Source organism: Triticum aestivum, chromosome 4A (genome assembly GCF_018294505.1).
Source record: "Triticum aestivum cultivar Chinese Spring chromosome 4A, IWGSC CS RefSeq v2.1, whole genome shotgun sequence".
Taxonomy (NCBI): domain Eukaryota; kingdom Viridiplantae; phylum Streptophyta; class Magnoliopsida; order Poales; family Poaceae; genus Triticum; species Triticum aestivum.
In genome coordinates this window covers 563,709,866-563,732,381 of record NC_057803.1, presented here as the reverse complement: position 1 = coordinate 563,732,381, position 22,516 = coordinate 563,709,866, and the positions used below count along the sequence as shown (strand labels likewise).

The 22,516-nt window shown below is 44.9% G+C and overlaps 2 long non-coding RNA genes across 3 annotated transcripts; one reads left to right on the top strand and one right to left on the bottom strand.

Moving 5' to 3' along the window:
• The first annotated feature begins 1,206 nt into the window (after positions 1 to 1,206).
• LOC123086978 (uncharacterized) lies at positions 1,207 to 6,164 on the top strand. 2 transcript variants are annotated; one of them, XR_006441185.1, is made up of 9 exons: positions 1,207 to 2,067; positions 2,150 to 2,460; positions 2,539 to 3,217; positions 3,468 to 3,582; positions 3,892 to 3,950; positions 4,074 to 4,147; positions 4,400 to 4,489; positions 5,628 to 5,729; positions 5,814 to 6,164. It is a non-coding gene; the product is annotated as an uncharacterized lncRNA (long non-coding RNA). The 2 variants fall into 2 exon arrangements; XR_006441184.1 differs by having other exon boundaries at positions 1,207 to 2,460.
• Positions 6,165 to 21,119: 14,955 nt separating this feature from the next.
• Positions 21,120 to 22,081, bottom strand: LOC123082315 (uncharacterized). The gene is made up of 4 exons (XR_006439007.1): positions 21,978 to 22,081; positions 21,805 to 21,871; positions 21,650 to 21,724; positions 21,120 to 21,349 (listed from the first exon to the last, which is right to left on the bottom strand). It is a non-coding gene; the product is annotated as an uncharacterized lncRNA (long non-coding RNA).
• Positions 22,082 to 22,516: the final 435 nt, after the last annotated feature.

Here is a 22,516-nt window from a genome sequence, read left to right as displayed (position 1 = left end):
GTACATGTCATCTTAATAATCATGGATATGTATTTGTATAAACTGTCAACTGCAGATGGTTTGGTTCCTTTGAAAAGGACTAAAAATATCTTGCTAGATAATAAGGTGGACTACCAACCTTCCAGTTAGATGGATAGATTTATCTGACGGAGATCAATGACATCAGGGACACACAGGCAGCTGCGAAGCATCTGGCGGATCAGCCGGTGAACAAGAGGATCAGTTAGCATAGTGACTTTGACACTTTTTAAATACGCACCAACGTTCAAGTTACTCAATCGCATCAGTCTATTGTGTTTGACGTTTGCTTACATGAAAATATATGTTGAATTTTCCTGCCGCATTTTCCTTTGATTTATCATGTGTTAGAGTTTTATCTTTTCGATATTTGCATGTGATGGATTTGAACTTCACTCTTGCTAAAGCCCTCTATGCAAGCTCGTTTGAGTTATTTGTAGAACAAATCAACAAGTCCCTTTTAGTTGGCAAGCGACAAGCTGGGAGGTCAATCAGTTTCCCCTGCATCCGCAAAGGGTTGTGATGGATTTGCTCCGAGGGCCGCCTCCATCCCTGCACCATCTTCGTCACATGCAGCGACCAACTTATGTTCGCGCAGTGGGAGTGACTCTTCAAGGAGATTGAGGCTGAGGATGATGAGGCACAGAAGCAGCACGATGACGATGCAAACAATGACGAGGCTGGTGGATCCGGCGCGGGGGTCATCGACCTTGATCGGTGTCCTATTTTTTCTTTGGTTTTTAGTTTTTGTTAATGATCGGTGTCCTGTCTTTTCTTTTGTAAATTGCATTGAACGACCAAAACTCAACGGATGTCCACGAACGTGTTGGTGGTATCCGTTTACTGATCCACATTGGAGATGCCCTAATCTTATTGTATTTGAGTGTCATTTATTTAGCTCTTCCAAAATTTATAATGCAACTTTTTATATCATGCCATTTTCATGTGTTACCAAGATTGCAAAAAAGTAACTCAATGGGCGACAACCAACCTGACACCGCCGCAGCTTTCTTTCAGAAGGTGCCACAAGGTGGCGCCCCAACCCCTAGTACAACCCAATAACAGCCGCGTAAAGAGCGTCCTCTGGGCTATGCCACATCGATTCTACTGTGCCGAAGGAAAAAAAAAGTTAAATGTGATGCCCATCGATCCCTGCTCTTTTCATCGCTCACACGCAAGCCTCCCCTCGTCTCCTCTCTCGTGAGCTCTCTCTCCCCCACGACCCCTCGCCGCTGCCGCCACCCACGCCAGCCGATTCCGGCGAGTCCCGACGGCGGGTGACACACCAACGACTTCCCCTCGCGCCGCTCCTTCCTCCATCCATCCAAATCCGTCGCTACAAGCCTTCCACGCTCGCTCCCGACCGTCAGCCGTGGCTAGGGTTTCAGGTGCGGCGTCCCTTCGTCGCCGGTGAGGCTCAGGCAGCATCCGACGGCTTGTCTCAGCTTGGGGCAACTAGCATTGGCGAGCAACCCTCCCCCGCTGCTAGGGTTTTGTCCTCCGCGTGCTGCTGCTCGAGCTCTGTCACTTCCTCCCAAGCGGGGCTTGTCTGGTTGAGCGGTGGCGGAGCAGGCCTGGGCGTGCGGCCACCAGATCGGCACAGGCATAGCAACAACGAGGAACAGTGGCGTTGGCGGATGCCCTCACTCCCTTCTTATGTCTTCTCTCTATATATCCCTAGGCACATCCTCTCTGAATCAGGAACGTCTCTGGCGTCTTACTACTACACCTTAATATGTTTTGCATGATTTGCTTCATGAATTACTTTGATGTGCCTACTTTGTGGAGAGACCTTTTTTTTCTTCCTAGATGTTCATCTTAGCTTACTACTGCCTGATACCTGAACTTTGGATTCTAATCGGCAACAAGTAGTTGTATTATAGTCGCTTCATGTCTTGAGAGTAAAGTTGATAAATCCGTACATCAGTGTTCTGCCAATTGATTGCCATGCAGTGGGTAGTACTCCATTCCCTACTAATGTAGAAACTGGAGACGCCTTCGTGCCATGATGTTTCTCAATAGTAAGGTCTCCCTAGCTACCATGGGGAGGTATGATCCACATATCTGATTATTTTATTTGGCCGTGAAATGTTAATTGGACCCTTATCTAATTTTTACTTTGCTGGTGAAGGAGCACAGCTACCGGTGGTGTCCGGCGTGGACAAATTAACTCAGGCTAGTAGCTTCTTCTGTTTCTCTGGATTTATTTTCTTTTTGCAGTTGGTGCTGTTCTACACAGAAAAGGCATGCGAGTTTCTTAATTTGCCGTTGTTATTTCAGCACCAAGCAGTGAAACTATATTAATTTTCAGTCTGTACGATTAGTTTTTGATGCGGAACCTTTTAGAATCTCAGAATTTTCAGTCCGCCTCATGGACGGTCCTCCCACGCCCGATGGCCATGAGGTGCACGCGGTGCATTGGGCCATGCCTTCTTTGCACCGGTGAGTTCATCCCTCCCTCCCTCCTCCTCTCTACTTCTCTCGAGCTTTGACCCTCACCTCTACTGATTGGGTGGACAGGACCCAAGCGCAAGCCGATGAGCTTGATGAGGACATCGTCGTGATCTTGACCTCGACTACTTCCTACACAAAGTTGTGCCTCTGCCCCTCTCCCTGCCGGTGCTCTAGACTGGTTTTGATTTATCTTGTTGGTTGGGAAACTATCAAATCTGTTTTGGGTGCTACACGCTGCTGTTTTGAGAGATTTCAGACTTTTGTTATGTTGTGTGCACACAAACATGCAACATTGCTTCCTAAATATAGAGCAATCCTTTGATTCATTTTTGTTCCAGCAAGAAGTATCTATATCCTGTTTCTAGGGATTCATGTTGGGGATATCAAAATTAGTCATTGCTCAATGGAGCCATACAAATAATTGCCCAGCAAAATTTAACTTACATACCCTAAACTATGATTAATACATAATTATGAGCATTTTTCCTACTTTACCAAAGATTGCCATGGTGCATGTGTTGAAACCGAAAATATACAAGTGAGATTTCTTTTCTTGTTGCCTATATTCAGAGGTTGTTTCTGACGATTCATTGGTCATTTATTTTGCAGAGATCTGCTTGCAGTTCATACTTCATTGGTAGCATAGTTTAATGTACTATCTATCATGTATGTATATGATGACTCCTTTTATCCTTGAAGGCATTGGATTTCTTAAAGGGAAATGTTAATGATGGTGTATGAAATGGTATGTCGAAAGGTGTGCTTGTTTGGGCATTATTATCTCTAACTGAAGTTCTGTTGTGTTGTTATATTCAAGAGTACAATTCTTTTCTTCCAGTTTCTCGAAGGTAGCCATATTCTGTTACTTATTCCCTGATGATTTTAAAGGTTATGTGTACTGTCAAACTGAATGTGACAACACTGGCTTATCCATAGTTCTCTTTTCTTTGCCTAGAATTTATGATTTATGGCTAATGTCAATTCCATCTTTTTAGGTGCTTGTCAAATATAGGTGGAAAGCTTGACATGGAGGAGCCACAGAGGTTTGCAGAATATGTTTCTAGGTTGGTCCTTGAGAGGGAGACTGAAGCAAACTCCAACATGTTTCAGGTGCACGTCCTTTGTCCCTTGTGCCTGTCTCCCTAGCAAACCTGGAGCATTGTACACTTTGGTTTTTAATGGCACTTATGATAGTCCGAGCACATACATGCTTGGTTTTACTTCAGTTAAATTCGTGGCATTATATAATTACTAAGAACTAATTTATGAAAATTGAACCTGAAGAAAGTGTGCCTCTCTATTTTGTGTAGATAACGACTTCTGGTTACATATTGTGACTAGATTAATTAGGCTTACACACTGAGCTCTTTCGTTGTTTCACTTACAGAAATTGAACTGTTGTTGTGTTAATATATTTAGGCATCATTGAAGACTTTCTTGTCGCCGTCCCTCCCCGGTGATCTTGAGGGACAAATCAGGTAACCGTCTACTTCTATATGTTCATAAATAGACTGGTTCTGTATCTGGTATAGATCGTTAGTACTTTGCAATAATTTGATAAGATACTAAAATCAAAGGTATGGCCGCTATTTGGTGAGCAGGGTCAGCTATAAAATCAAGAAGAAGACAGTGAGGAGTGATGGGTCTGCAGGTACCTATTAGAAGATGGCCTGAGGTGATTTGCTTCTGTTTTCATGATATACAGGTGTAGGCTCTGTTGCTACAAAATTTTGTTGATGCTGTGTTATAAATTTCTCTTCTTGTGATTTATCTCATCTAATGATCTCGAATCTAGGTGAGAGTTTGGTACTGCAATTTGGTTCCTACAACCAGTAGCATTTTCTTATATGGAATTAACATGTCGTAGTTTGTCAATATCATCTGAAATGGACCATCTGACATTTCATAAGCTTTACCTCAACGGAAGGCAAATGGTGTTGTGAAGAAACTGGAGAAGGACGAGTCGCTGGACTGGGACAGGACAAGTACATCAAGGAGAACAACAAAATGCTTAGAGGTATAGATTTCTGTTCGTTTAGATTTCAGCACATAGTATTTTAGTTTTTTGCACATCTCTTTCATGTTGTGATGTTGTTTCATTAGTGTTGATTATAAGTTCGCTGATTTTGCGCCCGGCCAAATTTGGAGGATCATGAGACTGGCACCATGGTTTTAGTTGGAACATATAAAAGATTGTTAGAAAACCTGAAGATAATCATATCATAACCTGCATTTTCTAAGTAAGAAAATAAGGATGCACTGATTCTCCATAAGCTCATCAAACGACTTGTGCAAGACGATACAAATGGGTGGAAATAGTAACTTAGAAAGTCGAACCAAATAATTAAAACCAGTGAGGTACTTTGCTCATTTTTGTATGGAAACTTTTAAAAGATATCATAACCAGCATACAAATGGGTGGAAATAGTAGGTCAGAAAGTCGAACCAAATAATTAAAACCGCTAAGGTACTCTGTTCATTTATTTTTTATGAAAACCTTTAAAAGATACCATTACCAGCATGTGGATTTGCATTTCTTTTTAACTGTCCAGCTCCTAACAATTGTTGTTTTGTAGTGGCCATAGATGAAAACCACTTTTAGTCAGATTTCCTATTGCACACTAAATTAGTTCAATGTATGCGTTTACACCTCTTTTCAACTATGTGATACTGTAGAAATCGAGCATCATAACAATTCACCATTTAGATACTTCATATCTCACTTGCAAATATGTTCCCTTCTTTGTACCCTATATATTTGATATTTTTTTTGTAATTTTAGGGTCATTCTAATTATTTCAAATTTCAGGCCATTCTAAACTATTTGGAATAGTTTGCCAGCATTGCTTGAGACAAATCCAATATGCATCAGTTACTGTAATATTTCTGGAACCATGTTATCACCACATATTTTAACTGAAATGAATATGATTAAATTCGTATCCTTGTTAAGATAAGGATAGATACAAGTGGTATGATTATGGGAGTACTTAATAAATTAACAAAAATAATGTATTAGACAATTCCTTTGAACCTTCAAAAGGATGAATTCGATTACCGCATTCAAAAGATAGCTAAATGATTCAGTTTAGTAACTCTAGATGTAGCATGTTCTGCAATAACAGGGAGATATTTGATTGTGATCAATCCTGCAGCTAATTGTCACAGGATTCATTGTCTGCTTGGATTCCTTTCTGTCTTTGCTCATCATTATGCCTGCAAGAATTGTGATGACTGCTTGGCGAGTTGAAAACTAGGTGGGTTCACACTAATGCCGTAAACTTGATGATTTACACATAGATTATGTGCACTGCTATGGAGTATTGTTTTGTTATCTACAGATTAGTCAGGGTGTGTATTGCTATGGGAGAGGAGCTCCCAACTCACGCCCTAGAGTGTGAGGAGGAAGCAGGGGGCGGTGGCCTTGGAGAGAGGGTTGGGCGTTTGCGACAGCGGAGGAGGAGCCACGCTTGCTTGGCTGCAACGACTGCTCAGAGTGGAGGTGGAGCGAAGCAGCGGGTTCAGGCAAGGCCTGGCTGAGGGCAACGAGTTTAGGGGCAGCCGTGCCTTGCATACTTCCCGGGTAACTTGTGCTAGCTTTTAGATTATTCATCTTCGTTTTACCCTGTGAAAGATCTGCTCGGATTAGTTATGAAAGGACACAACTCAGCTGCTCTAATCTTGTTTTTTAATAGTTGTCGTAGGTCTCTTAAGATTCATTTTCCTCGGTGTCAACTTTTTGCGTTGTAAGAAACCATTGCATAAACGTGTGTCATGCATGGCCCAAACAGGAAAGTGAAAGGGGCGCTATCCCATCTGGCACCGCCGAGCTTCCGCTCAGGCGGCGCGCCACGGGCGCACCCCAACCACTAGTTGTATAGAGAACATAACTAGAACTGCTGAAGATGGTCCCTTGCTGCCTATAGTTGCATGATCTGGTCATGAGCAGATAGATGGTCATCTATACTACCAATTTAGTAGATGAACAGGCTATTAAAAGAGAGCAAAGATTTAGGGATAGTTGTGATAGACCCACTTGGATCATGTAGGCTAGATCTTTCCGGTGAACCTATCTTCTTTGGGTGCGGATGAGCTCGATCCAACGCCGGCCATGGTGAAGTAGGGGCCGGTGATGGTAGAGAGATCGAGATGGAGAGGTGGCAGTGGTGCTTCCCGTGATCTTTTCGAAAACTGTGTGTACAAGGATTCATTAACTAAGGAAACAATGTAGTTACCTTGCTTTGCCATTAAGGACTTCAGCCAAACAGGGCAGTCTTTCTTGTAATGCCCGGTCTGCTTACAGTGGAGACAAGTGTCTTTGTCCATTGGGAAAGACTGTTGCTGACGCTAATGCTGATAGGGAGCTTTTCCTTATGGCTTTGAAGGAGAACTTTTGTTGTTTTGATTGTAGTTCTTTTTCTTGTGATCCTTCACATAGTTGAGTGTACCACCATGTGAGGCTTTTAGTCTGTCCTCTTCTTGGACACACATTGCAATTGTCTTTTCAATATCCCATGTTCTAGGTGACATATTATAGTTCACAACAAAAGTTTTAAACTCCTTTGGCAGTGAAGCCATGACCAGGTGGACCAGAAGCTTTGGTTTGATCTCCAGATCCTCATCCATGGGCTTTAGCTCTGCTGCCATATTCCTCATTCTGAGGATGTGCTCCCTTATTCCACCACCTGTGTATTGTTCTGTCACAAGTTGTTTTAACACCTGGGTGGCATATATCTTTGAAGAGCCAGTGAACTGGCTCTTTATCTTTGTCAGCAACTCCCCTGCGGAAGAGCACTCTGCAATGGAGCTCACAATGGTGCTCTCAATTGTATTCTTTATAAAGGCCATGCATTTTTTATTTGCATTGACCCACTTTTGGTTGTCTATGATGTAGGACATCTCCAAAGGAGCATAATTCCCCCCTCTTTTTAGCCCATGCAGCATCATCATCAGTTGTCTCTCTTACTGGTTCTGTAGGTCTGACCGGCTGTGGTTCATCCAGAACCCAGTCCAGATCAGCACAAACAAATGCCAGTTCAACTTTCTTCCTCCACTCGGTGTGGTTGTCACCTCTGAGTGTCGGAACTTCTTTTAGGCAACTCATCAAGTGAAAGCCTCCTGAAATCACAATTTAAGTGACATCAATATAACAATCATATGCATTAATCTAACATTGGTCAAATTAAACATATAATTGTGTATGCAATTAAATCTATATTACCATTGGGCAAAATATTAGAAATAAATGCACCTTTAAATTTCAATAATAAAACATGATCATGTTATTAAACAACGTTGGTCATAAAAAATAACATAATCATATTCATTTTAATAATCACTTTAACATGCTCTTACAAACTTAATACTGTATAAACTTTTATTTTCTGTGTAAAAGAGCATTAGTTATTTACGCAGCGGAAAAATATTCATGAACTTTTAATTCTTTACAGAAACTTTTCCTTAAAAAATTCATGAACTTTATTATTTTTTTTATAAAAATTCATGAACATTTCTTTTTCTAAAAATTATCTATTTTCATTTTCAGAACTTTTCTGTTAACTTTTCATATCTCTAAGCAAAAATTTTCGTTGGAAAAAATTTCATAGAAAATCTATTAGAAAACTGCCCAAAAAACTGGACAGAAACTATTAAAAGGAACAATAACTGCAGCAGGAACGGCGTGCGGCTGCGGCCTCGGCCCAGCGTGCCCCCTAGCCAGCCTGGACCCAGCGCGCCCGCGGCAGCTGGCCACGGCCCAGCGGCGACTGCGCCCGGCCTCCACTTTCGGCCCACTGCCCCAGCTAGCCCGCTTCTGCCCTAGGGTTTCAATCGGCGGCGTCGGTTTTGATCGGACGGTCAAGCGGGCTTTGCGCCCGAACAAAACCTGCCCAACGCTTCGTTCGAGACGAAAACCTAATCGGTTCGCCCGATTCTTTCCCCCTCGTCTCCCATCGCGCCGCTTGCCTCTGTCCTGTCCCCGCAGCTCTCCCGTCAGGGCGGCTGCGCCGGCCCGGCCGCCGGCCCTGGTCTCCGGCGACGGCTGCCACCGTGCGGCGCCGTGCCTATCTCTCTCCCTTCCCCGTTCTCTTTCCATGCAAGAGAGAGAGGCGCGGGCAGAGCCCTCCTCTGCTCCCCTGTGAGGCCGAAACGTGGATGCCGTTCTCTGTGGAGTAGGGGCGAGGCACAGCTGCGCCGGCCGCCCACCACTGCGCCGCGCGAGCGGACTCCCTTTTCCCTTTCTTGTTTCACCCCTCTCCAACCACCACCGCCTCCTCTCTGTGTCACCAAGGACGAAGACAACGTGAAGCAGCGGTGCCCCCTCTGCCCCCCTTGCCGGTGTGTGCGAGAGCGCGCCGCCGTCAAGCGGTGCAGTGGTGGTGCCCTTTTGCCCCCTTGGGAGGTTGTGTTCTTCTTCCCCGCACCTCGGCTTGCCGATGCGTGTGGGGATCGAGAGGAATGGCGCGGCCGAAGTGGCGGCGCACTTTGCCGGTGAGGCCCGAGGCCCTCTGCCGGTGAACTTTCCTTTGCCCTCTGATTAGGGTTCTTGGGGAGGGGATCTCTTTTTCTTTCTCTGTTTTATCTTTTTACCGAAAATCATCTAACCAAGATGGCCTGATACCATTGATAGACCCACTTGGATCGTGTAGGCTAGATCTTTTCGGTGAACCTACCTTCTTTGGGTGCGGATGAGCTCGATCCAGCGCCGGCCATGGTGAAGTAGGGGCCGGTGATGGCAGAGAGATCGAGATGGAGAGGTGGCAGTGGTGCTTCCCGTGAGCACTGCGATTGCCCTAGATCAGAAGGGGATTTCGATGGGGAGACTGACGCATGGTGAACCTCGTACCGTGTGCCCTGGCCCCCACCTCTATATATCGCAGGTCACAGGGGCCCACCAACCATAAAAGGGTTGGGCGCCCCTGATCAGGGCGCGAATAGATCAGGGCCCGATGGGCCGTTGGGCCCACTTGGTGGAGAGATCAACCTAAGAAGTTGGTCACTTGCCTGCATTGTGAGAACGGGCCACCTGGGTGTTGCTCATTCACCGGCTCATGTACGTATCAGGAAAGATACCAATTGTGATGCAATCGTGGCACCTACTCGCCCCGTCCGCTTGCTGCTGGTGCCAATCGCTCGAGATTGCCATCGCCGCTCACCACTCAGTCTCCACCGGCTCCCTGTTGCCTCTTGCGCCACTCGCGCGCTCGCTGGTCGCTGGTTGTCCCTCGGGCTCTCTGCCCAATGTTGTTGATTGGATTGAGGGACTGAAGGTAATCCATGGGCAGGTTTTAGTTCTGCTTGGCATCAAACTTTGGTACTCTCTCCGTAAACTAATATAAGAGCGTTTAGATCACTAGCGTTTAGATCACTACTTTAGTGATCTAAACGCTCTTATATTAGTTTACAGAGGGAATACTTGTCAATCCATCTAACGAAAAAATCAACTCTCAGATAGAAAAGTGATCTAAATCATTTACCAAGTACCCTGCTCTAAAAACTCATGTGACAAATGAATCTAGTAGAAGTGGAAATTAGTAGTAGTAAAAATTGTAGGAAGCCCTCAGCTCAAACTATAATATAAATAAAAACAATTAATTTAACAATTTTGATTCAATAGTTGGAACACTGCAATTTTCTTTATATGGACATATACTAAAGACAATTGAGGCATGGAAGAGAAAAACATCACCTACAATCATTAACATCCCAGTATTCTGATTTGGCATTGACTCCTCTAGATGAACAATGATCCCAATCTCCCTCTTATAGGATAGCAAGTCCAATGTACGGCAATATACAATAGGGAGTGACATCTGAAGTCTTGTGGTCCATAGCAATTAGAGTCCTTCTCAAGAACTTTTCCTTCTTCGATAACCACATCTGAGCCAACCATAGAAGCGTGAAAAGTGAATGCATTATTGGTGCATGTAGAGCACCACATATCACATTCTCTTGCAATCTCTCAAACTTAATGGTCACATCTCGTTTCTTCTGATTTCACACCGTTCTCTCTCAAATTAATTAGTGATTGCATCGCAACACAGCGGATTATCTTGATCAACTCCTAACAAGATTCAAGTCAGCATTGAAATCTGCAGGAAGACCATGGACCAGCAATCTGAGAAAGGAAATAGTCATGACAGAAATAATCAAGATGCTATAATCACTTGATATATAAGCGTGCTGATTACATAGCAGTGTAAGAAAAATGATTGTAACAATACAAACAGAACTGAAAATTTCCTGCAGGAAGACCATGGACCAGCAATCTGAGAAAGGAAATAGTCATGACAGAAATAATCAAGATGCTATAATCACTTGACATATAAGTGTGCTGATTACATAGCAGTGTAAAAAAATGATTGGAACAATACAAACAGAACTAAAAATTTCCTGCAGGAAGACCATGGACCAGCAATCTGAAAAAGGAAATAGTCATGACAGAAATAATCAAGATGCTATAATTGTTGGAAATATGCCCTAGAGGCAATAATAAAAGTATTATTATATTTCAATGTTCATGATAAATGTCTTTTATTCATGCTATAACTGTATTATCCGAAAATCATAATACACGTGTGAATACTTAGACCACAATATGTCCCTGGTGAGCCTCTAGTTGACTAGCTCGTTGTGATCAACAGATAGTCATGGTTTCCTGACTATGGACATTGGATGTCGTTGATAACGGGATCACATCATTAGGAGAATGATGTGATGGACAAGACCCAATCCTAAGCATAGCATAAAAGATCGTGTAGTTCGTTTTGCTAGAGCTTTGCCAGTGTCAAGTATCTCTTCCTTCGACCATGAGATCGTGTAACTCCCGGATACCGTAAGAGTGCCTTGGGTGTATCAAACGTCACAACGTAACTGGGTGACTATAAAGGTGCATTACAGGTATCTCCGAAAGTATCTGTTGGGTTGACACGGATCGAGACTGGGATTTGTCACTCCGTATGACGGAGAGGTATCTCTGGGCCCACTCGGTAATGCATCATCATAATGAGCTCAATGTGACCAAGGTGTTGGACACGGGATCATGCATTACGGTACGAGTAAAGTGACTTGCCGGTAACGAGACTGAACAAGGTATTGGGATACCGACGATCGAGTCTCGGGCAAGTAACGTACCGATTGACAAAGGGAATTGCATACAGGGTTTGATCGAATCCTCGACATCGTGGTTCATCCGATGACAACATCGAGGAGCATGTGGGAGCCATCATGGGTATCCAGATCCCGCTGTTGGTTATTGACTGAGAGCGTCTCGGTCATGTCTGCATGTCTCCCGAACCCGTAGGGTCTACACACTTAAGGTTCGGTGACGCTAGGGTTATTAGGAAGACTAGTATGTGACTACCGAATGTTGTTCGGAGTCCCGGATGGGATCCTGGACGTCACGAGGAGATCCGGAAGGGTCCGGAGGTAAAGATTTATATATGGGAAGTTGTCAAACGGACACCGGGAAGTTTCGGGGTCATACCGGTATTGTACCGGGGCCACCGGAAGGGTTCCGGGGGTCCACCGGGAGGGGCCACCCCTCCCGGGGGCCACATGGGCTGCGTGGGGCAGGGAGCCAGCCCCTGGTGGGCTGGCCGCACCCCCTCCCTTGGGCCCATGCGCCTAGGGTTGAGGGGGGAACCCTAGAGGGGGCGCCCCCCTTGGCTTGGGGGGCAAGCCACCCTCTCCCCTCTCCCCTAGGCCGCCGCACCCCCCCCCCCTAGATGGGTTCTAGGGGGCCGGCCCCCTTCTCCCTTCCCCCTATAAATAGAGGGGTGAGGGGAGGGCAGCCGCACCACCCTCCAAGGCGCAGCCCTCCCCTCCCCAACACCTCTCCTCCTCCGTTGTGTGCTTGGCGAAGCCCTGTCGGAGTACTGCCTCTCCACCATCACCACGCCGTCGTGCTGCCGGTGGAGCTGTCTTCCTCAACCTCTCCTTCCCCCTTGCTGGATCAAGAAGGAGGAGACGTCTCCCGTCCCGTACGTGTGTTGAACGCGGAGGTGCTGTCCGTTCAGCACTTGGTCATCGGTGATTCGAATCACGTCGAGTACGACTACATCATCACCTTGCAAGCTTCCGCACGCGATCTACAAGTGGTATGTAGATGCAAACTCTCTCCCTTGACTCGTTGCTTAGATGAACTCATAGATGGATCTTGGTGAAACCGTAGGAAAAATTTTAATTTTCTGCAACGTTCCCCAACAGTGGCATCATGAGCTAGGTCTATGCGTAGTTCTCTTTGCACGAGTAGAACACAATTTTGTTGTGGGCGTGGATTTTGTCATCTTACTTGCCTCTACTAGTCTTTTCTTGCTCAACGGTATTGTGGGATGAAGCGGCCCGGACCAACCTTACACGTACGCTTACGTGAGACCGGTTCCACCGACTGACATGCACTAGTTGCATAAGGTGGCTGGCGGGTGTCTGTCTCTCCCACTTTAGTTGGAGCGGAATCGATGAACAGGGCCCTTATGAAGGGTAAATAGAAGTTGACAAAATCACGTTGTGGTGATTCGTAGGTAAGAAAACGTTCTTGCTAGAACCCAATTGCAGCCACGTAAAAGATGCAACAACAATTAGAGGACGTCTAACTTGTTTTTGCAGCGATTGATCATGTGATGTGATATGGCCAGAAGTTGTGATGAATGATGAATTGTGATGTATGAGATCATGTTCTTTGTAATAGGATTCACGACTTGCATGTCGATGAGTATGACAACCGGCAGGAGCCATAGGAGTTGTCTTTATTTTTTGTATGACCTGCGTGTCATTGAATAACGCCATGTAAACTACTTTACTTTATTGCTAAACGTTAGTCATAGAAGTAGAAGTAGTCGTTGGCGTGACAACTTCATGAAGACACGATGATGGAGATCATGGTGTCAAGCCGGTGACAAGATGATCATGGAGCCCCGAAGATGAAGATCAATGGAGCTATATGATATTGGCCATATCATGTCACAACTATATAATTGCATGTGATGTTTATTATGTTTATGCATCTTGTTTACTTAGGACGACGGTAGTAAATAAGATGATCCCTTACAAAATTTCAAGAAGTGTTCTCCCCTAACTGTGCACCGTTGCTACAGTTCGTCGCTTCTAAGCACCACGTGATGATCGGGTGTGATGGATTCTTACGTTCACATACAACGGGTGTAAGACAGTTTTACACAGCGAAAACACTTAGGGTTAACTTGACGAGCCTAGCATGTGCAGACATGGCCTCGGAACACGGAGACCGAAAGGTCGAACACGAGTCGTATGGAAGATACGATCAACATGAGAATGTTCACCGACGATGACTAGTCCGTCTCACGTGATGATCGGACACGGGCTAGTCGACTCGGATCGTGTAACACTTAGATGACTAGAGGGATGTCTAATCTAAGTGGGAGTTCATAATTTGATTAGAACTTTATTATCATGAACTTAGTCTAAAACCTTTGCAAATATGTCTTGTAGATCAATGGCCAACGCTAATGTCAACATGAACTTCAACGCGTTCCTAGAGAAAACCAAGCTGAAAGATGATGGCAGCAACTATACGGACTGGGTCCGGAACCTGAGGATCATCCTCATAGCTGCCAGGAAACAATATGTCCTAGAAGGACCGCTAGGTGACGCTCCCGTCCCAGAGAACCAAGACATTATGAATGCTTGGCAGTCTCGTGCTGATGATTACTCCCTCGTTCAGTGCGGCATGCTTTACAGCTTAGAACCGGGGCTCCAAAAGCGTTTTGAGCACCACGGAGCATATGAGATGTTCGAAGAGCTGAAACTAGTTTTTCAAGCTCATGCCCGGGTCGAGAGATATGATGTCTCCGACAAGTTCTACAGTTGTAAGATGGAGGAAAACAGTTCTGTCAGTGAGCACATCCTGAAGATGTCTGGGTTGCACAACCGTATGACCCAGCTGAACATTAACCTCCCAGATGAGGCGGTCATTGACAGAATCCTCCAGTCGCTCCCACCAAGCTACAAGAGCTTTGTGATGAACTACAACATGCAGGGGATGGAAAAGACCATTCCTGAAGTGTTCTCGATGCTGAAGTCAGCAGAGGCTGAAATCAAGAAAGAACATCAAGTGTTGATGGTCAATAAGACCACTAAGTTCAAGAAGGGCAAGGGTAAGAAGAACTTCAAGAAGGACGGCAAAGATGTTGCCGCGCCTGGTAAGCCAGTTACCGGGAAGAAGTCAAAGAATGGACCCAAGCCTGAGACTGAGTGCTTTTATTGCAAGGGGAAGGGTCACTGGAAGCGGAACTGCCCCAAATACTTAGCGGATAAGAAGGCCGGCAACACCAAAGGTATATTTGATATACATGTGATTGATGTGTACCTTACCAGTACTCGTAGTAACTCCTGGGTATTTGATACCGGTGCCGTTGCTCATATTTGTAACTCACAGCAGGAGCTGCGGAATAAACGGAGACTGGCGAAGGACGAGGTGACGATGCGCGTCGGGAATGGTTCCAGAGTCGATGTGATCGCCGTCGGCACGCTGCCTCTACATTTACCTACGGGATTAGTTTTGAACCTTAATAATTGTTATTTAGTGCCAAGTTTGAGCATGAACATTGTATCTGGATCTCGTTTAATACGAGATGGCTACTCATTTAAGTCTGAGAATAATGGTTGTTCGATTTATATGAGAGATATGTTTTATGGTCATGCTCCGATGGTCAATGGTTTATTCTTAATGAATCTCGAGCGTAATATTACACATGTTCATAGTGTAGATGCCAAAAGATTTAAAGTTGATAACGATAGTCCCACATACTTGTGGCACTGCCGCCTTGGTCACATTGGTGTCAAGCGCATGAAGAAGCTCCATGCCGATGGACTTTTAGAGTCTCTTGATTATGAATCGTTTGACACGTGCGAACCATGCCTTTTGGGCAAAATGACCAAGACTCCGTTCTCCGGAACAATGGAGCGAGCAACCAACTTATTGGAAATCATACATACCGATGTGTGCGGTCCAATGAGCGTTGAGGCTCGCGGAGGATATCGTTATGTTCTCACTCTCACAGATGACTTGAGTAGATATGGGTATGTCTACTTAATGAAACACAAGTCTGAGACCTTTGAAAAGTTCAAGGAATTTCAGAATGAGGTAGAGAATCAACGTGACCGAAAGATAAAATTCTTACGATCAGATCGTGGAGGAGAATACTTAAGTCACGAATTTGGTACACACTTAAGGAAATGTGGAATCGTTTCACAGCTCACGCCGCCTGGAACACCTCAGCGAAACGGTGTGTCCGAACATCGTAATCGCACCCTATTGGATATGGTGCGGTCTATGATGTCTCTTACCGATTTACCGCTATCATTTTGGGGATACGCTCTAGAGACAGCTACATTCACTTAAATAGGGCACCGTCTAAATCCGTTGAGACGACACCGTATGAATTATGGTTTGGAAAGAAACCTAAGCTGTCGTTTCTAAAAGTTTGGGGATGCGATGCTTATGTCAAGAAACTTCAACCTGAAAAGCTCGAACCCAAGTCGGAAAAATGCGTATTCATAGGATACCCTAAGGAAACTGTCGGGTATACCTTCTACTTAAGATCCGAAGGCAAGATCTTTGTTGCCAAGAACGGATGCTTTCTGGAAAAAGAGTTTCTCTCGAAAGAAGTAAGTGGGAGGAAAGTAGAACTCGATGAAGTACTACCTCTTGAGCGGGAAAGTGGCGCAGCGCAGGAAACCGTTCCTGTGATGCCCACACCAACTGAAGAGGAAAACAATGATGATGATCAAGGTACTTCGGATCAAGTTACTGCTGAACTTCGTAGGTCCACTAGGACACGTTCCGCACCAGAGTGGTACGGCAACCCTGTCCTGGAAATCATGTTGTTAGACAACAATGAACCTTCGAACTATGAAGAAGCGATGGCGGGCCCGGATTCCAACAAATGGCTTGAAGCCATGAAATCCGAGATAGAATCCATGTATGAAAACAAAGTATGGACTTTGACAGACTTGCCCGATGATCGGCGAGCGATAGAAAACAAATGGATCTTTAAGAAGAAGACGGACGCGGATGGTAATGTTACAATCTATAAGGCTCGACTTGTCGCTAAGGGTTATCGACAAGTTCAAGGGATTGACTACGACGAGACTTTCTCTCCCGTAGCGAAGCTGAAGTCCGTCCGAATCATGTTAGCAATTGCCGCATACTATGATTATGAGATATGGCAAATGGACGTCAAAACGGCATTCCTTAACGGGCATCTTAAGGAAGAACTGTATATGATGCAGCCGGAAGGTTTTGTCGATCCTCGGAACGCTAACAAAGTATGCAAGCTCCAGCGATCCATTTATGGACTGGTGCAAGCATCTCGGAGTTGGAACATTCGCTTTGATGAGATGATCAAAGCGTTTGGGTTTATGCAGACTTATGGAGAAGCCTGCGTTTACAAGAAAGTGAGTGGGAGCTCTGTAGCATTTCTCATATTATATGTAGATGACATACTCTTGATGGGAAATAATATAGAATTTCTGGACAGCATTAAGGCCTACTTGAATAAGTGTTTTTCAATGAAGGACCTTGGAGAAGCTGCTTATATATTAGGCATCAAGATCTATAGAGATAGATCGAGACGCCTCATAGGTCTTTCACAAAGCACATACCTTGATAAGATTTTGAAGAGGTTCAAAATGGATCAGTCCAAGAAGGGGTTCTTGCCTATGTTACAAGGTGTGAGATTGAGCTCGGCTCAGTCACCGACCACGGCAAAAGATAAAGAAGAGATGAGTGTCATCCCCTATGCTTCAGCCATAGGATCTATTATGTATGCCATGCTGTGTACCAGACCCGATGTAAACCTTGCCGTAAGTTTGGTAGCAAGATACCAAAGTAATCCCGGTAAGGAACACTGGACAGCGGTCAAGAATATCCTGAAGTACCTGAAAAGGACGAAGGACATGTTTCTCGTTTATGGAAGAGACGAAGAGCTCGTCGTAAAGGGTTACGTCGACGCTAGCTTCGACTCAGATCTGGATGACTCTAAGTCACAAACCGGATACGTGTATATGTTGAATGGTGGAGCAGTAAGCTGGTGCAGCTGCAAGCAGAGCGTCGTGGCGGGATCTACGTGTGAAGCGGAGTACATGACAGCCTCGGAGGCAGCGCATGAAGCGATTTGGGTGAAGGAGTTCATCACCGACCTAGGAGTCATACCCAATGCGTCGGGGCCGATCAAACTCTTCTGTGACAACACTGGAGCTATTGCCCTCGCCAAGGAGCCCAGGTTTCACAAGAAGACCAGGCACATCAAGCGTCGTTTCAACTCCATCCGTGAAAATGTTCAAGATGGAGACATAGAGATTTGCAAAGTGCACACGGATCTGAATGTCGCGGATCCGCTGACTAAACCTCTCTCGCGTGCAAAACATGATCAACACCAGAACTCTATGGGTGTTCGATTCATCACAATGTAACTAGATTGGTGACTCTAGTGCAAGTGGGAGACTGTTGGAAATATGCCCTAGAGGCAATAATAAAAGTATTATTATATTTCAATGTTCATGATAAATGTCTTTTATTCATGCTATAACTGTATTATCCGGAAATCGTAATACACGTGTGAATACTTAGACCACAATATGTCCCTGGTGAGCCTCTAGTTGACTAGCTCGTTGTGATCAACAGATAGTCATGGTTTCCTGACTATGGACATTGGATGTCGTTGATAACGGGATCACATCATTAGGAGAATGATGTGATGGACAAGACCCAATCCTAAGCATAGCATAAAAGATCGTGTAGTTCGTTTTGCTAGAGCTTTGCCAGTGTCAAGTATCTCTTCCTTCGACCATGAGATCGTGTAACTCCCGGATACCGTAAGAGTGCCTTGGGTGTATCAAACGTCACAACGTAACTGGGTGACTATAAAGGTGCATTACAGGTATCTCCGAAAGTATCTGTTGGGTTGACACGGATCGAGACTGGGATTTGTCACTCCGTATGACGGAGAGGTATCTCTGGGCCCACTCGGTAATGCATCATCATAATGAGCTCAATGTGACCAAGGTGTTGGACACGGGATCATGCATTATGGTACGAGTAAAGTGACTTGCCGGTAACGAGACTGAACAAGGTATTGGGATACCGACGATCGAGTCTCGGGCAAGTAACGTACCGATTGACAAAGGGAATTGCATATAGGGTTTGATCGAATCCTCGACATCGTGGTTCATCCGATGACAACATCGAGGAGCATGTGGGAGCCATCATGGGTATCCAGATCCCGCTGTTGGTTATTGACTGAGAGCGTCTCGGTCATGTCTGCATGTCTCCCGAACCCGTAGGGTCTACACACTTAAGGTTCGGTGACGCTAGGGTTATTAGGAAGACTAGTATGTGACTACCGAATGTTGTTCAGAGTCCCGGTTGGGATCCTGGACGTCACGAGGAGATCCGGAAGGGTCCGGAGGTAAAGATTTATATATGGGAAGTTGTCAAACGGACACCGGGAAGTTTCGGGGTCATACCGGTATTGTACCGGGGCCACCGGAAGGGTTCCGGGGGTCCACCGGGAGGGGCCACCCCTCCCGGGGGGCCACATGGGCTGCGTGGGGCAGGGAGCCAGCCCCTTGTGGGCTTGCCGCACCCCCTCCCTTGGGCCCATGCGCCTAGGGTTGAGGGGGGAACCCTAGAGGGGGCGCCCCCTTGGCTTGGGGGGCAAGCCACCCTCTCCCCTCTCCCCTAGGCCGCCGCACCCCCCCCCCCTAGATGGGTTCTAGGGGGCCGGCCCCCTTCTCCCTTCCCCCTATAAATAGAGGGGTGAGGGGAGGGCAGCCGCACCACCCTCCAAGGCGCAGCCCTCCCCTCCCCAACACCTCTCCTCCTCCGTTGTGTGCTTGGCGAAGCCCTGTCGGAGTACTGCCTCTCCACCATCACCACGCCGTCGTGCTGCCGGTGGAGCTGTCTTCCTCAACCTCTCCTTCCCCCTTGCTGGATCAAGAAGGAGGAGACGTCTCCCGTCCCGTACGTGTGTTGAACGCGGAGGTGCTGTCCGTTCAGCACTTGGTCATCGGTGATTCGAATCACGTCGAGTACGACTACATCATCACCTTGCAAGCTTCCGCACGCGATCTACAAGTGGTATGTAGATGCAAACTCTCTCCCTTGACTCGTTGCTTAGATGAACTCATAGATGGATCTTGGTGAAACCGTAGGAAAAATTTTAATTTTCTGCAACGTTCCCCAACAATAATCACTTGATATATAAGCGTGCTGATTACATAGCAGTGTAAAAAAACTGATTGGAACAATACAAACATAACTAAAAATTTCCTGTTAAGTTACGAAATCAGGACTATTGTTCAGTTTACTAAAAAGCATGCTTCATTTAACAACATAAGAGCTCAAACTAAGTTCATGTGGCTTCTGTTCAGGAAAGAATTCAGTAGTGTGGTGATCATGAATTGTTTAGCACAAGAAAAAGAAGTGCATGACGGTTTTAACAGAGAACGCGGCAGCAACCGCACACACACACTGATCAGCGGCAGCAAGCACACATCGATACACAGCGGCAGGGGCATACCACACACACATGCACAGCAGCAACAGCCACATGCGCACATCCAACTGAACTAACCAAGTGTTGTACTCTACTGAATTTATTTTCTGTTTTGTTCTATGTCATCTTAAACCCGTTTATTCATGTAGGATGGACATTCGATCCATGACTATGAACATAGCGTGTGAGAAGCTCATGTCGGAGTGACACCGTTGCTTGAAGAGGGAATGTGAAGCATGGTTGAAGAGTTGTGATGAGGCAAATGCAGCCATGAAGGATTTCAGCAAGTATTATGTTATCGAGGAACCTTCTGATGCTAAGGAGAAAAAAGCTTTCCAAAAGCTTGTGAACGAGAAAGAGAGGATGCTTGATGAGCTGCAAGACCGGGAATATGCTTGTTGACACGCTTTGGCAATTGAGATTGCGTTCACTGCAAGCAAAGAAGAATTCCTTGAGATGGACTTGAGGAAACTCGGCCAGGTCATAGGACGGGCAATCAAACAAGGCGTGTCAGAGAATCCCGCCCGCCGTGCTGCATGGGTTTGGTTCCGTGAAACGAATGGTGTGTTGGGGCATTGGGCAGGATCCACCGACTTTCAACTGAAGCGTAATCAAGCGCGTGACGATCAAATTGAACGTCTGATAAGTATGAGAATATGTTACCTATTTAGAAAACTAGATGATGCCCCGTGCGTTGCTGCGAGAATTTGGTAGCATGTATTGTTAAGAAAATAAGTGTAAAACTATACGGTTGAATAATAGTGATGTTAGATGTTTTATATAAAATAATAATTGCTAATTTACATAATCATATCACTTGATATCATGTTCACAAAGTATAAACACATTGTGGAACAGATAGCTTGTATTACCCGAAGGATGTACAAAATAAAATAGATCAAGGCAAGACAATGAATAAGTGCTGGTATAGATCCTGACGATTAGGATTTAATCGCCCCCTTGGTGATAAGTGACATAACCTTATTGCAGCTGCTAGCGTTAGCTATTCTGAACTGTACATGGCATTTGAAATGTTCACTCCAGAACCTTAGCGTATAACGTAAATTATTTTTTCCAAAGCCCTGGTACTTATTCATTAGACTACGTGTGTGTGTGTGTATACAAAGCATGACTGCATGAGATGGCCGAAGTTAATCTACATTTGAGTGTGTACTGTTCAGTGTCACCTTGTCCTGTTCAAAACGTGGAATTGTGGCATTAACATAGTACTAAATCAGTTACTACTCTTGTAATTGCAACATGGTGGCAAATCAAGACATGTTTTGCATCTGTTGCACATATTAGGCAGCTCAAACATGGCATTGATCTCCCCTCATGGATCCCTACAAAAAGGTGCAGAAAATTATAGCAAGATAACCAAGTCCATACGTGCGTATGCTAATTTTGCCTAATGGAAAAAAGAAATTGTAAAGAAATATCAGTAGATATGGTATTCAAATGTGGATGCCAACTATTCTGCCACGAGTGATAGAGGAAACACTTTGACACATTAACACTGGAATATTGGAAGAAGAAATTCAGCCTACAGTCCAACGTGGATACCATAAAACTTGAAAGAAAATAACGCTAAATCTCTAGTAAAATCACTATATAGGTTCATGAAAGGAAATAAATTAACTGACCTGCCATTATCTCCTTCAGAGCCTCTCCCGAGTGAAATGTAAGCCTTCACATCATACTGAATCATACTCGATGGCCTAATGTGTAAAGGAATTAGTGAGTCATGGTGATTTACCATAGCAATATCAAGTGTGCAGCATAAAAATGAGTACTGTACGGGATCCATCGTCCTATTAATCCTAGAAATTATTCTTGCCATCGTTGTTGCTTCCTCTCCACATCCTCTGAAACAAACAATGAAGAGATCACACACCCAAACCATGTTAATAAGATAATCGGATGTGCAGGTCATTGTTATATTGACACAAGCAACGAAGCAAGCACAATTACCAGAATTTCCAAATCAATAGCCGCACGACGGAATTTTTGAACGCACAACCTCTTCACAATAACTGACATGATCTCTCACCTTATCAAATGCCAGTTGCTCGCCATTCCACAACTCTCAAATTTCGGATCAAATCTTGCAATGACAGAAAACAAAACATTAGGGCAAACAATAGGAATAAAAGAAGAAGTTCGTTTTGCGAATGAAATAGATAATACTTTCTCTATCCTGCTGAAGAAATTGTAGCGAGAATGAGTTCACAGGGGAATCATGCCTATTGATTAGAAAAGCATAAACTCCGGGATAGGAAAATGGGAGCCGATGAACATAGAGAGCGTCTAGATAGTACTCCCTCCATCCGGAAATACTTGTCATCAAAATGGATAAAAAGGGATGTATCTACACGTATTTTAGTTCTAGATACATCTTTTTTTTATCCATTTTGATGACAAGTATTTTCGGACGGAGAGAATAGGATGCAAGCAGCATGTGCGTGGTTGACCACGTCTTTTAAAAGAGACGAAGGTGCGGCCACTCAGAT